The sequence below is a fragment of the Anolis sagrei genome, chromosome 6, assembly GCF_037176765.1.
Source record: "Anolis sagrei isolate rAnoSag1 chromosome 6, rAnoSag1.mat, whole genome shotgun sequence".
Classification (NCBI taxonomy): domain Eukaryota; kingdom Metazoa; phylum Chordata; class Lepidosauria; order Squamata; family Dactyloidae; genus Anolis; species Anolis sagrei.
This window is the reverse complement of record NC_090026.1, coordinates 91,004,921-91,022,579: the sequence shown is the minus strand read 5'-3', so window position 1 is coordinate 91,022,579 and position 17,659 is coordinate 91,004,921.

The following is a 17,659-nucleotide window of genomic DNA, read 5'->3' as shown; positions in this document are numbered from 1 at the left end:
CTGGAGACTAGGACACAGAGCAATGGGTTCAAACTGAAGGAAAAGAGATTACACATAAACATTAGGAAGAATTTCTTACTAAATGTTGTTTGACAGTGGAATCTGCTGCCTCAGAGTGTGATGGGGTCTCCTTCTCTGAAGATTTTAAAGCAGAGGATGGATAGCTATATGTTGAGAGTGCTTTTGTTTGTGTTTTTCTGCATGGCAGGGTGTTGAATTAGATGGCCCTTGTGGTCTCCTCCAGCAATATGATTCTACCTCATCTTTATTCTAATTATGAGGTATGAGGTAGCCTCCATCATTTTAAAAAAAACAATCCAAACTGAAAATCATACAAAAGGTTTAACATAGAAGTTATTTAAAATACAACTAAACCATTTATGGATTTGTTCTGAAATAAGACAATATACTGTCACCAAAACAAATTTATCACATTGTGGGTGAACAAGAAAACGGAGAGTAAAACTAAATCCTTTGGAAGAGAAAGTTTCCTGAAACTTTGTGATTCAACTGGAAATACAAGGCCAGAAAACCCAGCTGCCATTTTTTAAAACAACAAAGGCAGTTAAACATCGATTCCCCAGAGTGGAACCAGCTTGCTTGGAGCTACTGAGGACTGCACTTCATGGCAATAATGCCACTCTGCAGTGCTGAGGGAGCCAAGAGGTTATTTCATTATTAGCCATTTTCAGCTTAATGATTTGAGTTATAATATGTCCATACCTCCTATTAACAACAACATGGCACCGGGTGCTGTGTCAAAACATTCCCACTGCTTGGCTAATGTGTCCCATTCCTTTGGAGCTCAAGGCTTGTATAGTCTTAATGAAGGATTTGAGCAAGTCCACCAGATATGGTGGCGTCGGATGAAAGTCAAAAGTTACAGGCACCTCTTATTTAGATAGCAGGGGGAAGAGCATTTAAACAACAGGGCTCTTGTTTGCTACCTTGCCAACAGCTTTATTCAATGTAATAGTCTAAAGGAGTTGACTTCATGCCAACATCTCATGCCGTTCTCCCCCAAACGATTTTCTAATAACCACTCATATTTAATTAATTAATAATTTTTAAAACCCAAGCTGATAGCCTCGAGTTAAAATGCAACCAGTAATTTCATAATTCAGAACTCAGATGCATGACCAATTTTATTTTGCACTGCTTTGGTGTGCGTGCATATGGGTGTATTTAAAAAAAAAACAAAAAACAAATATAGCCTCTATGTACCCAGCTTGAAAGCCTTTTGTCCTGCAGATTTCACAGCAGTTGTACTCATAGTTGAATGTCTTCCTTTTTATTTCTTACTGTGGGCAAACCTACTTGGAGTCTGTTAGTGATTACTTGCTTTCTTATCTTTCTCAAAAGTTGTATTTTTCAGATTCTCTGCCCCATTAGAGACCACAAGGGTTGTGTCACATCATCTCCTATAGTCCAGTGATGGTATAAATTGATGACATTGAAAACAATGACTTATTGGTCACACAGCATCAGATATTTGGAAAATTTATAGTATAAAATTAGGCTGATGTGGTTTGAGATGGCTATCTGCAGCTCAGAAAGTAATGTACCCAATTAATTCCATCCAGCTAATATAAAAAAGTCTCATGAAGGGAGGACTGCTGATTCCTTTCAGAACCTGTGTGGTTTCATAATTCAATAAGTAAGAGATAGACCTGTGCCTATGGCATAATGTCTCAGGGAAGAAAAGAAAGGTCACTTGGAAGGCAAGAAGGCAAGAAGAAGGGAAGGAAGGAAGGAAGGAAGGAAGGAAGGAAGGAAGGAAGGAAGGAAGGGTGAACAATATATCCCAATGTCCCTAAAGGCATGGCAGCATCTCTTTGAGTGAAGTTGATTGCAAGCATATATTTGGGAATGAATGAAATGCCAACAGTATGTGAAGAAAGCAAAAGTCTAGAGCATTTTTTAAAAACTCAGATGTTCTGATGTCTTGCCAATTTTTAAAATCAAAATATTCTTTAAGTTAACCTTTTGTCTGGTATGAGTATTTTCTGCAAAGGCACACATACTCTGGGTAGAATGACATTTTGATTTTCAGCTGACAAAGACAGAACTGAGTACAAATCACTGGGTTGCTTTGAGTTTTCCGGGCTGTATGGCCATGTTACAGAAGCATTCTCTCTTGACTCACAGCCACCCAGTGATTCTGGCCATGAAATCTTTTGACAACCCATTGAGTACACATCAGTGCATAAATGGGGATGGAGAAGACATTCCTTCCAAAGAATTGTTGATGTTGTGTGCTTTGAAGTTGTTTTTGATTTATGGCCATTCTAAGGTGATCCTATCACAGGGTTTGGGGGGGGGGGGATTGAGGAAGTGTGACTCTATGGCTCAGTGGCGATTGGAACCGTGGCTTCAGAGCTACAGTACATGCTCAAATTATCTCGCTGTGTTGGCTCTTGTGGTGACCCAAATGTTTTCTCAAGTAGCTTGAGAGGACTATTTGATTCATCACTGTCACTGGAGGTCCAAATGAACTCTGTAATTCAGAGATATTGACACCATCTTTGATTGCTGTATCTTCTATGGACTTTCATGAATACAGGTAACCTATACACAGTACTCCATGCACTGATAATCAATACTGCAATGTATTCTGTCTGGAGTTATCCTTGAAGAACTCAGAAAGTAGATCTAGTACAAAATGTATTATATTTATCTTAAAAGAACTTATGACATGAATTCAAGGCATTGGTGACAACATTTTAATCCCCAAACTGTTTGGGAGTATGATACCGGAGAGAGCACTTCTCATCATATATGCCTGCCTAAGAACTGCAGGCTCCTATTTGCCCCACCAGTGAGGTCAATATAATGTGATTGGATATTACAGAGGACCTTCTCTGCTATGATACTGCAATTGAGGATGCCCTCCCCTTCCAGGTCTGATTGGTGCCAACACTCGTTTCAGTTAGATAGCCTAGCAGTTAATCAAAAACGTATGTCCTTGTTTATTTATCCCAGATACTGTGGTCTACAGTCGTTAAAACATTTAAATCTGTATACCTATTTTAACTCTTTGTAATAAAGTCTTTAACTTGTTTAATATTATTTGGAAGGTACTCTCAGTTCTTTTCATATAAGGCAGGCTATAAATGTTTTAATAAATAAAATACAAATAAATAAAATATTAGGAAAAGATTGGATTTCAGAAAACAGAGACAATTGTGGAAATAAATGTACGTCTTTGATATTATGACCATCCAGATATGTGTGGCTTCTGTGTTAAATTTTCAGGTGGTTCTGAAATATTTATAATATAGTGGAATGGGCTTGATTACTCAGAACAACAAAAACTGATGATTTCAGTTGATCCTATTTCTTCTTGCTCTCTTTGATATATCCAAATTACAACTTCTGTCTTTTTATTTATCATTTGTCTTCAAAACAGACTTCTTTTTTACTGCACAACTAGAGAAACAACTCAAAATAAGTCTCATTAAATTATATGAGGCTTATTCCCATGTAAGTGGGTACAGAATTTCCAGATAAGGGTCCAAACCACCCCAGCTGAAGCCACAGATAACATTTCCATTAGATTAATCCTATCTTTCTTAAGCTTAGAGAAGACAATTATGCTGGGGAAAATGGAAGGAAAAAGGAAGAGGGGCCGACCAAGGGCAAGATGGATGGATGGCATCCTTGAAGTGACTGGCTTGACTCTGAAGGAGCTGGGGGAGGTGGCGGCTCACAGGGAGCTCTGGCGTGGGCTGGTCCATGTGATCACGAAGAGTCGGAAATGACTGAATGAATGAACAACAACAAATCTTTCTTAAATGTTCAAAATTCATGGGGTTGTATATTTTTGTTGTTGCTGTCCATTCAAAACCACTGAGCTTATGTGGTATCTTTATGCCTTAATGGTGGGATCAAGCATTTCAGTTGGTTAAAGCTATAAACCCAGTTACTTGAGAGTAAGCTCAATTGAATTACCATAGTTCTATAGTAATGTGGATTAAACTGGTTTTGAACTAAAGGTAATGTTTATATTAAAATTTATTATATGAAACACCCTTACACACATGTAAAACTAACACAGATTCCATATTTCAGCAATTACGGGTACATGTCTATATGCACATATATGTTACGAGGACATTTGAATTTTTTAAAAAGGGGATTTTGAATGGAGAAGTAAAAAGATATCTTTAGCCTTGTGAGAAAGTATATAGCCAATATATAAATACACTAACATCAAAAAGCTACAAAACCTTTATTGGGCCAACCAAAAATGCACAAATATTTTAGTTTTCAGTGGATTCTTCATCCGGCAAAGGTGTTAAAATCAGATAGGGGAAGGGAAAATCATAATGTTAGAGCCACAGATGTATATTTTATCAAGCTGTATTTTGCTGTATGTCTAATGTAGCTTCCCTGGGTATGTTTCCAATATACAAATAAAGGGCAGATGGAACATCTAAAACATGTTCTCGGAAATCAAGTGCGATGAGCAGTAGAAACGTGTTTCTCTGTTTGTAAAACCTACCATTTTGAACATTGTTCACATGTATTTCTTTCTTTCTGGATTCATATTGGAAAATACGACTGTTAATCATCCAACTCAATTCAACAAACCAAACACTGTGAGAGATCTCACAGGAAGAGAAAGATGTTTTATATAGTGGCAGAAGAGATAAATTTAAGGTGAAAAATCTGCTCCTTTGATGAAATGTTAGAAGAAGTAATATTGTACTTCATATGTCTTCCAAATGCCTCAGCTCACAACTCTTATCAGTTTGGACCAACATAGCCAAAGCTAAGACCTTATGTAAGCTGTTCTCCCAATCATGGGAATGGAGAAAAGTTCTAATCCTTTTTTGTTTTATTGTTTATCTGTGTGTCATTGAATTTTTGCCAGATTTATAAGCCACCTTGAGCCCCCTCTTGGGTTGAGAAAGACAGGGTAGAAATGATATATATATATATAAAAATAATAAATAAATTGCTGTAGATACTTTTTAAAGCGTATTCTCCCCAGCTCTTTTCCTCCAGGAAAACTTCTGCCTTCTTCCATTTGTATTACAACCCACAAAAGAAGCCTCTCCTTCTGGAGCTCTGTTAGAACCATACACATTTTAATTCAGGGGGAATTGCTGTTGATGGATTAGTGAGAATACAATCCTGTACATGCTGACTGATAAGTAAATCCTGTTAAACTCAGTGGGGCTTAGCCACTAGTAAATATGCTTAGGACTGCAACCTGACATTTCTGTCCAAAACAGTGCTCTAGCAGACGACTGGAATGGAATGCAAGACTTAAATGAAACATCCTGCTTATATTCATAGCACTTGCAGATTATAACAATGAAGAATACAATGTTATTTTAGAAAGCTATGTGAGACATAAAAAAACCCCAAAAAGATAGTCAAAAGAGAGAGAGAAATGTTTCTGTTGATTTCTGAAATAATAATTAAGGGAAATAGCAACAGGACAGCCTGTGGTGTAATAATTTGAGTGTAGGATTAAAAATGTGTGAGACCAAGGTTCAAATCCTTGCTTGGCCATGAAAACTCACTGGGTGTCCTTGGTTAAATCTTTGCAGCCTCAGACAAAGCAATGACAAACCTCCATTGAACATATCTTGCCAAGAAAACCTCATAGCACATTCAGGGTAGGGTTACCATGAACCAGAAACAACCTGAAGGTACACAACAACTATCAAGGAATCCACCAATTTACACATAGTCTCTTTGTATTTAGATTAGTGGTTCCCAATCTTTTTTGACATGGCACAACTTTGACCAGGGACCACTTTGACCAGGGACCACTCTCCAATATTAGTACCAAAAGGGTTACAAATCAAATTTGGTCAACTTTAGATTCGGTTTGGTTATTTGGGGGTGCTGATTCAGAAAATTGCATTGGATAGGCTACATCAGCTCTAGTTTCTGATACAGAACATATACCATCTGGTAGTTGCCATCTACTCACCCAGCTTTTAAAAAAAATGTTTTGGGGACCATTTTTTTTTTGGTCTTGGGGACCACTGGTGGTCTACGGACCACTGGTTGGAAACCACTGATGTAGATGATGTACACTTGTGTCCCCCATAGAAAGGACATTTCCTCCCACATGATGGGAAAAAACACCAAAATTCCTCTTTTAAGATTGTGCCTTTCTCTTCTGCAGTTTTTGTAAGTACTTGCATAAAAATTAAATTATATATTCTTAAAGTCTGTTAAATGGTGAAAAGAAAAAACTTCTTTTTCTTAAATTTTGAAGATCTTTTCAGTCAAGTTAGAGTTCCACCAACCTGGCACCTTCTAGGGGTGTCAGACTACTGCTGCCATTAGAGATGCTGGTTGTGTCCACTGGGAGTTGGATAATGTAGCCTGGCACACATCTGGACACTAACTACTTGGCCAAGATTCCCTCTGACAATTAAATGTGGCCACCAGCATACTTTGACAGTTGCTTCTTCAGTAATTCTCACCCAAATGAGGCCATTTCCATGACTCTCCTCTTCCAAGAAGGGGAGGATGAGAAATAAGCAGTTCACCTCACATGACCTTTGAGTGAAAGCATATTTCTAGCCCCATCCAACCTAAATCTATTGCTAAGATTGGTTTGAAATGTCCTCCTTCTCATCAGTGGTGGGCTGGATCTAAAAACATTGGTTTCCATTAGACAAAGGGGCTCACCCACAACTTTAAGGGTATTATTTAATTCCTTTATTATTTTTGTTATTACAATAGTAATACAATGTATATTTTAGCTGCATACAGTAATAATTTTGGAACATCTATTAAATATAAAACGACACTGTTATATGTATTGTACTATACCTTGTGTATTCTGTTACACTACTGTCCTTCTGTAAGCTGCCCCAATTCCCTTTTGGGATATGGTAGTGGGATATAAATACATAAAATAATAATAATAATAATAATAATAATGAAAAGTTGACAACAGATCCCAAATGTAGACTCTGCAAGGAAGCAGATGAAACAATAGATCACATCCTCAGCTGCTGAAAGAAGATCCTGCAGACAGACTACAAGCAGAGGCATGACACCATTGCTCAGATGATTCATTGGAACTTCTACCACAAATACCATCTGCCTGCAACAAAGAATTGGTGGGATCAGAAGCTGGGAAGACTTACAGAGAATGAACATGCCAAACTCCTCTGGGACTTCTGGATTCAAACAGACAGAGTTTTGGAGCATAATACTCCTGAATTCACAATTGTGTTAAAAAACAAAGTATGGATAATCAATGTCACAATCCCAGGTGACAGAAGGATTGCAGATAAACAACTGGAAAAACTGACATGATATGAGGATTTAAGGATCGAACTGCAAAGACTCTGGCACAAGCCAGTCAAGGTTGTCCCAGTGGTGATCGGCATACTAGGTGCAGAGCCTAAAGAGCTTGGCCTGCACTTAAACACAATCTGCGCTGACAAAATTACCATCTGCAGAAGGCCACCTTACTGGGATCTGCACACATTATTCACCGATATATCACACAATCCTAGACACTTGGGAAGTGTCCAACATGTGATCCAATTCTACAGCAAGCAGAGTATCTGCTGTGGACTCATCTTGTTGTGTTTATAATAATAATAATAATAATAATAATAATAATAATAATAATAATAATATATTGGGCTGTTGCATCTTCTGAAGATGCCATCCACAGATGCAGATGAAACTTCACCAGAAAATGCTGTTGGAACATAGCCTTACAGCCTGGAAACCACACAACACCCCAATGATTCCAGCCCTGAAAGTCTTCCACAATACATTATGTTGAAGCATATAAAAATCAGTTGGTGTTAACTGAAAGTGCAAAGCACAAAGCTGATTGGCTGGGCTATGCCTGAAAGGCTAGCTCAGCCTGGGAGTTTTGACAACAGTTGCATTCTTAGGCTGTTAGCTGTGCAGGAGCTTACAGAGATAGTTTTTGCTTCTGGGCTAGTGGAAGAAGGTCTTCTATATGAACACCTAAGGACCATTTGAATCTCTCTCAAAAGGACATTGTGTGAGTCAATGTAACTTTTCACATGACTGTACATATGTTGCTCTGCATTTTAAAGAGTAAACTTTTGTTCTTTACCGATAATCTGTGTGGCATATTTTTCTCTCTCTGGCAAGACTGGTAAAAAGTGAACGATTCTAAAACACATTCTAGTATATTTTCATTAATGTTTGAACATATTGCCTAATGTTTAAGGGTAAGCTGACACCCTGGCCAGTCTGCCACTGCTTCTCATCTATGAATAGACTACCTGCCTAAGGTTCTCCTTTGGGGGTGGGAAGCACAGAAGGCTTCAAATGTTATGTTAGCCCTACAGCTGTCCTATCATTCTTCTTTGCTTGATTATTAGCACCAGGATAAACAATTTGGAATTTTGTCCCCAGGGGAGAAGAAGGATATTTTCCCTTCCCCAAACACAGAAAGTACAGTAGTAAGATGTTAGATAAATTCCTAAAGCCAGAGTTCATCTGCTAAATGAGACCTAGATAGGAGGAGTCCTGAAATTCAAGTAAGGCTGAATTCCACTCTTGCCTTTTGGACCCTCTCCACTTCTCCTTTTTCCGCCTTGCTGCAAGGGGGGTGGGGAAGGTCGAGGCAAACTCTTGCTGAAACTATTTGATTCCTGAATTGAGAGCTCCCTCTGGGAAGGCCGGTGGCACAACAGCCACAGAGGTCTCGTGGAAGTGGGTCGGGGAACTGGGAGGGTGTTGGCACTTTCTGCGTGGGTGGGAGAGAGTGCCAGCCAGGCATTTGACGTGGGGAATCTGAGAAGGGAGGGGTATCAAGCTCCTCGAAGTCTTCACTCCTGGCAGGAGAAACGTCTCCAGATCTTCCAAAAGACTTCATGGCATGCATGGTGGGATGGAGTCGTACCCAAGGCAATGCCCCAACAATCGACTGGAGGTGGAGAAAAGAAGGTAGGAGCCCTCCCAAGCCCTGGATCATGACCTTCTGGTGGAGCTGCAGTTGCAAGATGTTCCCACTAGATGTCTTCCCAGTTAATGATAGTGATGTGATAGTGACCTCCTCGTCGCCTGCTTCGTGTTGCCTGAGTCCTGTGTCCCAAACATGTCTCTGTCGCTTTCTCACACACAAAAAAGCTTATGTACGTTCCCCCCTCTTTTTTTACCCATCCCAAGAGGAACTCTGCGTGGATTTCTTCCCAGGCTTTCTCTTACTCCCTTCTTACCCGCCCTTTCTTTCCCCCTGTGGGTGTCCTGTTCCTCACGCAACCGGAATACCTTTTTTATGGCTTGGGATTGTGTTTAAATAACACGAGGGGGAAGCTGAGCACACACGTCGGATCACACTTTAATCAGCTGAAGTCAAGGACGCCCAGGTGGTAAATGAGTTTACTTTGCAGTGTCTCCTCTCAGTACAATATATGGTCCAAGGTTCAGCTTGCTCCCGGGTCCCCAAAACCGCAAACACGGACTCACCTATCGAGCTTCTTCTTGCAGCCTGCCTGTCCTTATCTTCGCTTCCTTAAAAGGAAAATAATCCGAAGGAGGAAGCGGATTTATAATTTTTAAAAAATCAATATAGCCAATGTACAAATTGACACCTTGGCTGGACCTGAAAGGTTTACTGGCTCCTCAGACACCCCCTCCCTTCTGAATAAAGAAAGTTAAGCACACAGAAGCTAGCAATTAACGGAGCTTGGCCAAAAGAGACATATATTTTTAATATATTGTCATGTAGGAGAGAGGCGAAGATTGGAAAATAAATCCTGATTGTGCTGTACCTCCCAGTTGAATTAGAAACAGGGGAACCCTTACCTTCAGCGATACAGCACAGATCAATATATTTTGAAATTGTTTGATTAGAAAGATATTAGGAGACTTTCCATATCTGCACACATTATCTTTCTGTATATTAATGCATGCTTTTGTATAATACTTACATTGTGAGATGCTAATAATATAATCTATTATAGATACATATAATAGTAATAATATTATAATGGAATACAATACAATATAATACTAATACTATACTATATAATAATAGAAATCAATATATAATATTGATAATAATATTATAATGTAATACAATATAATACTAATAATATACAATATAATAATAGAAAATAATAATTAGTATTATTACTAATAAAATTGCAGCATAGTGGTATAGTACAATATAATAATCTATAATACTAATATTGTGCTATACTAATATTATATATATATATATTATATTGATAATAATATTATAATGTAATACAATATAATACTAATAATATACAATATAATAATAAAAATAATAATTAGTATTATTACTAATAAAATTGCAGCATAGTAGTATAGTACAATATAATGATCTATAATACTAATAGTGTGCTATACTAATATATATATATATATAATATTGATAATAATATTATAATAAAATGCAATATAATGCTAAGAATAACACTATATAATAATAATACAATATAATAATTAGTATTATTACTAATAATATTGCAGCATAGTGGTATAGTACAATATAATAATCTAAATACTAATACTGTGCTATACTAATAATATAATATTATATATATACAGATAATATTGATAATAATATTATAATGTAATACAATATAATGCTAAGAATAACACTATATAATAATAATACAATATAATAATTAGTATTATTACTAATAATATTGTAGCATAGTGGTATAGTACAATAGAACAATCTATAATACTAATATTGTGCTATACTAATGATATAATATTATATATATATATATATACACAAACACATAAAATATTGATAATATCATAATGTATTACAATAGACTACTAATAATGCAATAATATTATTGATAATATTGCAGCATAGTGGTATAGTACTGAGATGGTTTTTAAGCAACTGATTTTAAAGAGGATATAAGTGATTTTAATGTTTGTGTATATTTATAGTTTTATGTCCCAGCACTGAATGTTTGCATTATATATGTTGTGCTCTGACCTGAGTCCACTGCAGGGTGAGAACAGAATATAAATGTTTCAAATAATAAATAAATAAATAGCACAATATAATAATCTATAACACTAATATTGTGCTATACTAATAATATAATACAATATATACATATAATATTGATCATATTATAATGTAATACAATATAATAATAGAATATAATAATTAGTATTATTACTAATAATATTGCAGCACAGTGGTATAGTACAATAAAATAATCTATAATAGTTATATTGTGCTATAATAATATAATATTTTCCACATACATATAATATTGATAATAATATCATAATGCCATACAATAGAATAATAATATATAATAATATTGTAATATAATGATACTAATATATCAAATAAAATACTACTGATAATATACAGTATAATGATATACTGTTTTATGATTGTATATTTGTATATTTTAAGTTGTAATGTTTTTGATTGTGAACCGTTTTGAGTCTCGGTATGGAGCGATAAAGCGGGATATAAATAAATAAATAAATATTCTTCAGTCTAGTGTATATTCGGTTATATTTGAATTTTGGGGCACTTTCGTACTTGCTTATCCATTTTTATGCTGAATTTTGGCATATTATGGCTATTAGTTAACCCCATGGCTTTTTATTTATTTCTTTATTTTTATATTTCGTTTTTTCCCTGATATAGGAATTCAAGGTGCCTAACTATAACTAGGATGCAAAGCAAATTAAAGCAATGTAAATGAATTAAAATGTGTGTATATATATAACAGTGGACGTAAATCCTATTGAATCTGATGAGGAATTTCTTCCAGGTAAAGGAGGTAGAGATTTGCAGTCTCAGGATCCTTCCAGACAAGCCCTATATCCCAGGATCTGATCCCAGGTTTTCTGCTTGAAACTGGATTATATGAGTACGCACTGCCAGATAATCTGGGATAAACAGACAACCTGGGATCAGATCCTAGGATATAAGACCTGTCTGGAAGAGCCTTCAGAGTGCAAAGGTATACACGCCTTTGTAGGCAGCCTGGGTACATTTATGAGTGAGCCTGGCCATAAAGACTTCCCCAGCCGAGGTAGTACTTTCTCTTTGAAATCAGAAATCATTTTTCGCTGCTTACTTTTCACACTACAATATGGGGCACACCTGATTTATAAAATGCACTTTAAAGAGAGGCAAACGCAATGATTCAAAAGGAACTTCATAAAAAGTGTATTCACAATTGGAAGGAAACGGCATTCGATCTTTGAAAATGGTATAAATAATATACAGAAAAGAATATAATTTATCGTTGCAGTATGGACGGGGAAGAAGAGGCAAAGAGACAAAGAGAAATTTCGGTTACAGTTTGGCTTTTATTTTTCATTCATTTTTGGAAGACCCAGGAGGAACAAACCCACTCTAAGATTTAGCAATACACATGTAAATAAAGGATCATACTCATGTACATACATATGCAAGAGGCCTAAGTCTTGCAGGACTTCTCACTGTGGAACACAACTTTTGTTCCTGGGCTATAAATGTCATTTCCTGATTGGTTGAATCTTAAAAAACACGAGAAAGGTTTATTAAACCGTATTGTTGAAGGCTCTCGTGGCCAGAACACTGGGTTGTTGTGTGTTTACCGGGCTGTATGGCCATGTTTCAGAAGCATTCTCTCCTGACGTTTCGCCTGCATCTATGGCAAGCACTGTCAGAGTTTCCTAGTTTCCAACAGACCTCATGACCTGCCATACATGCAGGCGAAACGTCAGGAGGGAATGCTTCTGGAACATGAAAACACACAACAACCCTGCAAAAACATTGTTTTCGAGGGACACCCTGCAGCACATTTTGCTATAGTTTTTCAATGAATGTCTCAATGAGTCTCAACCAGCTCAACAACGTTTGTAACAGTGACAAAAACGAAGTTTCTGGAGTATAACAACTGCTTTGAAAGTAAGTACCATACAATGAAACTGGAAACAACTATTTCGAACCAGGAACATAATATTTTTCTAATTTTGTTACATAATGTTTTTGTAGTTCAGGTAATAAGGCTCTAATCAGAATGTTTAGGACATTATTCTACTTAGTGTAATGAGACTCTTAACGAGAAGGTTTAGTATATTTAGTGGCATAAGACTCTAGTCCACCCAAAATAGAAGTGATAGAAGCACCTTCCTCGGAGAAGAAACTCACAGAGTAATTGGGTTGTTGTGAGTTTTCCGGGCTGTATGGCCATGTTCCAGAAGCATTATCTCCTGACGTTTCACCCACATCTATGGCAAGTATTTGTATTGTCGAAGGCTTTCATGGCCGGAATCACTGGGTTGTTGTGTGTTTTCAGGGCTGTATGACCATGTTCCAGAAGCATTCTCTCCTGACGTTTCGCCTGCATCTATGGCGAGGTTGTGAGGTCTGTTGGAAACTAGGAAAATGGGGTTTTATATATCTTTGGAATGTCCAGGGTGGGAGAAAGAACTCACAGAGTAATTCTCCCCAAGGCAGCCTTGTAAGTTTTGGCACAACAACAACCAACAAACAACAGCAATACTTTATTTATAACCCGCCCTATCTCCTCTCTAGTAAACTAGTAAACCTTCGAGATTAACACACTTCTTATAATATGAATGTCCGTAGAGCAAAACTGATATAAATTCTAATGCTTTCACAGTTGGGAATGAAGTACAAGATATTATTTGTTTTTCTAAGAGGTCTGGGGGGGGGGGGGGGGGAAACCAACAGGGACCCCTGTCCAGAAGCAGCCCAAGGTCTAGGGAAGTCTGGAGACGTCTCCCAAGTTCATCAGCTCCTTTCACGTCCAGAGGGTCAGTTTTGCTTCCGTCAGAGGCAAGGCCGGTTGTAAAAGCAAAGGGACCGTCGAGATTTTTTTCCCCCTCTTTGGAAATGAGGTCCTTCGGCTGCCTTAATTGCAATTTACCGAGAAAAGCGCCTTGTGCGTCAGAAAGTATGAATATAAACCGGCCTAGGAAATTGGAAAGTGAAAATAAACACGGTCCTCTATCTCCTGCTGTAGACTTTTCACTTCACGAGGCCATTTTTTAATTTATTTAAATGGAGATACATTATCAATTCACGTTGTTTCATAATGTTCAGCTTCTGGTCGGATCTATAAAGGCCAAAGTGATGAGTTACACATGTATTTCTTTCATATCCTTAGGGGCATCTACTTGGAAACATTTTATTGAGCGCATTTAGGTCCCAGCGATTTGCATAAAGCGACTTCAGATGTCCTGTTGAAATCCATGGAGTATAAGTTTGTATTATGGAATAAAGAAGATAAAACGACCATTAAGGGCCAGGCTAGCAGTAAAAACTTCACAACTTCATCTAAACATTATTTCTGTTGTTGACAGTTCTGCCTCTTCCACTATGGCTGAAAATACTGACCTTATTGCATCCTTTGTGGATCTCTTTCTGTTTTGAGTTCTGCCTTAGTTGGTTGCAAAAGGGATTTCCTAATAATAATAATAATAATAATAATACTTGACACAAAAGCACAGTATGTCACAGCAAACGAGATCTATATGAAATCCAGCATATAGATCTCGTTTGCTGTGACATACTGTGCTTTTGTGTCAATAAAAATAAAAATAATACAGATAATAATACAAATGAAGGGTATTCGTTTGTTGCAAAAGGGATTCCCCAATAATAATAATAATAATAATAATAACAATGAAGTGTATTATTATTATTATTATTATTATTATTACTGTTAGGGAATCCCTTTTGCAACAAACTAAGGCAGAGTTTATTGCAAGAGGGATTCCCTATTATTATTATTATTACTAATATTATTATCTGTATAGGTAAAGGTAAAGGTTTTCTCAACATTAAGTCCAGTCGTGTCAGACTGTGGGGTGTGGTGCTCATCTCCATTTCTAAGCCGAGCTTGTAGACACCTCCAAGGTCACGTGGCCAGCATGACTGCATGGAACGCCGTTACCTGTATACATATTATCTTTATGCTTATTTATTTATTTATTTATTTATTTATTATTAATTAGGGAATCTCTTTTGCAACAAACTAGGGCAGAATTCAAAACAGAAAGAAATCCACAAATGATGCAAAAATTATATTATTTCCTAAGGGACCTTCTAGGCAGGACATCTATCCCAGGATCTGATCCCAGGTTTTCTGTTTATCCCAGATTATCTGGCAGTGTGGAGTCATATAATCCGGTTTAAAGCAGAAAACCTGGAATCAGATCCTGGGATATAGGGCCTGCCTGGAAGGTCTCTTAGTCTCACATTTAAAACCCAACAGACATTTAGAGAAAGTGTTTTACACTTTGTGTTTTACACAATAGAATTTATTCTCAGGGGAAGGGGAGATAGGATTGTAACTTGGACTGAGACTGGATCTACGCTGCAAAATAATGTAGTTTGAACTGCATTGTATGGTCAGTGTAGAGCAGAAATGGGCAAACTTGGGCCCTCCAGGTGTTTTGGACTTCGGCTCCCACAATTCCTAACAGGCTGTTTCCTTTCCCCCCTTAGCCGCTTAAGCTGGGCACAAGTTTGCCCATGCCATAGAATGGAGCCTGAGCGGATTATATAGGTCTTCACTGACCATATGGTGCCGTTCAAACGGCATTATTTGGCAGTGTAGATGCAGCGTGGGTGGTAGATCGAACTGCGAAGACAACCAACGCCAAAAGAAAACAGGGCTTGAAGCCACAAAAGACAACAAAATAATCCAACGCCAACCAGAAGGAGCTGAATTCCTAACTAGGCCAGTGGATAGTTTGCTTCCTTGCTTTTTACCAGAGCCATTTTCTGCCTATGTGTAAAAGCAGGCAAGCTCGTCGTGGTCGCCTCTTTCTGCTTTGGGGAAATTGTCCTTTTAGTCCCGATTGCTTGCGTCGGGAGTCCCGTTTTAATTAAGCCTCGAGGCTGGAGGTGGCCCAGAGGGGGTTGGGTTTCCAAATAAGGTTTCTTTCTCCTGCTCCTTTACAAGGGAACTCTTCTTTAAAAAACCCCCCGAAAGTCTTGACGCGAGGTGAGTGTCAGCCCAGCCTGTCTGCCGTTTGTAATTAGGGAGAGTTGGAAACCCAGAGGCAGCCTCTGCTTTGAGAAACGGACTTTGAATGAGGAAAGGGGGGGGGGGGTAGGAGAGAGAGATCGAGAGAGAGAGAGCAAAATCTGGAAATAATTAAGTCGCAGAGTCGAGAACATTACGTTGCTTGTGTTGCGAAGGTGTCCTTACACCTTTACAAGGCGTGATAGAGAGCGAGTTAAACAAACTTGAGCCTGTTGTACAGCATGGTTATGAATTCAACACACTCGTTCCATTTCATCTTTATGGAGCTGTAGCGTTTCTTGACATTCCTCCAGCGGGGTCCTGATCACTCCACACAGCCCCCACCCCCACCCTCACCTCAAAGCCAACCCTACTCACCCCACTCCTCCGCCTCCTTTCAACTCCTGCAAGTCAAGAAGATCCAAGACCCCAACAAGGATTCACTGCAGTTGCACTGCAGAATGGAAGCTGCTTGACATCACGTTGACTACCAAGGCTCAATGCTATGGAATCCTGGGAGTTGTAGTTTCACAAGCCTTCTCTGCTCAGGACAAGCCCTATGAGGAGCGGCTTAAAGAGCTGAGCATGGTTAGCCTGCAGAAGAGAAGACTGAGAAGAGACATGATAGCCATGTCATAGGGAGAAGGGAGCAAGCTTGTTCTCTGCTGCCCTGGAGACTAGGACGAGGAGCAATGGCTTTACACTACAGGAAAGGAGATTCCACCTGAACATTAGGAAGAACTTTCTGACTGTGAGACCTGTTCAGCAGTGGAACTCTCTACCCCAAAGTATAGTGGAGGCTCCTTCTTTGGAGTCTTTTAAACAGCGGCTGGATGGCCATCTGTTGGGGGTGCTTTGAAGGCGATTTTCCTGCTTCTTGGCAGGGGCTTGGACTGGATGGCCCACGACAGGCATGTAGCGGGGGGGGGGGGGGGCTTGAGGGGCTTCAGCCCCCGCCCCCCGAAATTCTCATGGTGGTTCGCGAAAAGGCCTTACTGGTGCCTTATTTAAACTGTTATGTTTATTCATATCATGATCTGATCACCATACTCAATATATCCTATATGCATGGGGGTATTGGGGTAATGATACAAAAGGTTTGCTAGGCTAGACCCTCTTTGATTCAGACTCAGCCCCCCCCCCCAACCCCCCTGAAAAAAATTCAGCCCCCCCCCCCCAACGAAATCCTGGCTACGGGCCTGGCCCAGGAGGTCTCTTCCAACCCTACGATTCTATGATTCTAGGAGTCTATGATTCTAGGAGTGCTGGTGCTAACCAAACTACAACTCCCAGGATCTTATAGCATTGAGCCATGGCAATCAAAGGCTGGATCTACACTGCCCTATATCCCAGGATCTGATCTCAGATTATCTGCTTTGAATTGGATTATTTGCACCAACAAGGTAGAATTAATAGTTTGACACTTGGCTCAAGGCTATGGAATGCTGGGATTTGTTGTTGCACTCTTTGACAGAAAAGCTAAAGAGACTGGTAAACTGCATTAATTCTACAATATAGATGCACCCTAACATTGCAGGAAGTGAACAAAAATAATTCCCTTCTGGGAAATGGAAATCTCTATAACCTTTTGGAAAATGGCTATTCATAACCTTTTGGGAAAACTTTCCAAAACTTTCCAAAAGGAATCTTTTGGAAAGGCATGATTCTGTTAGAGATCA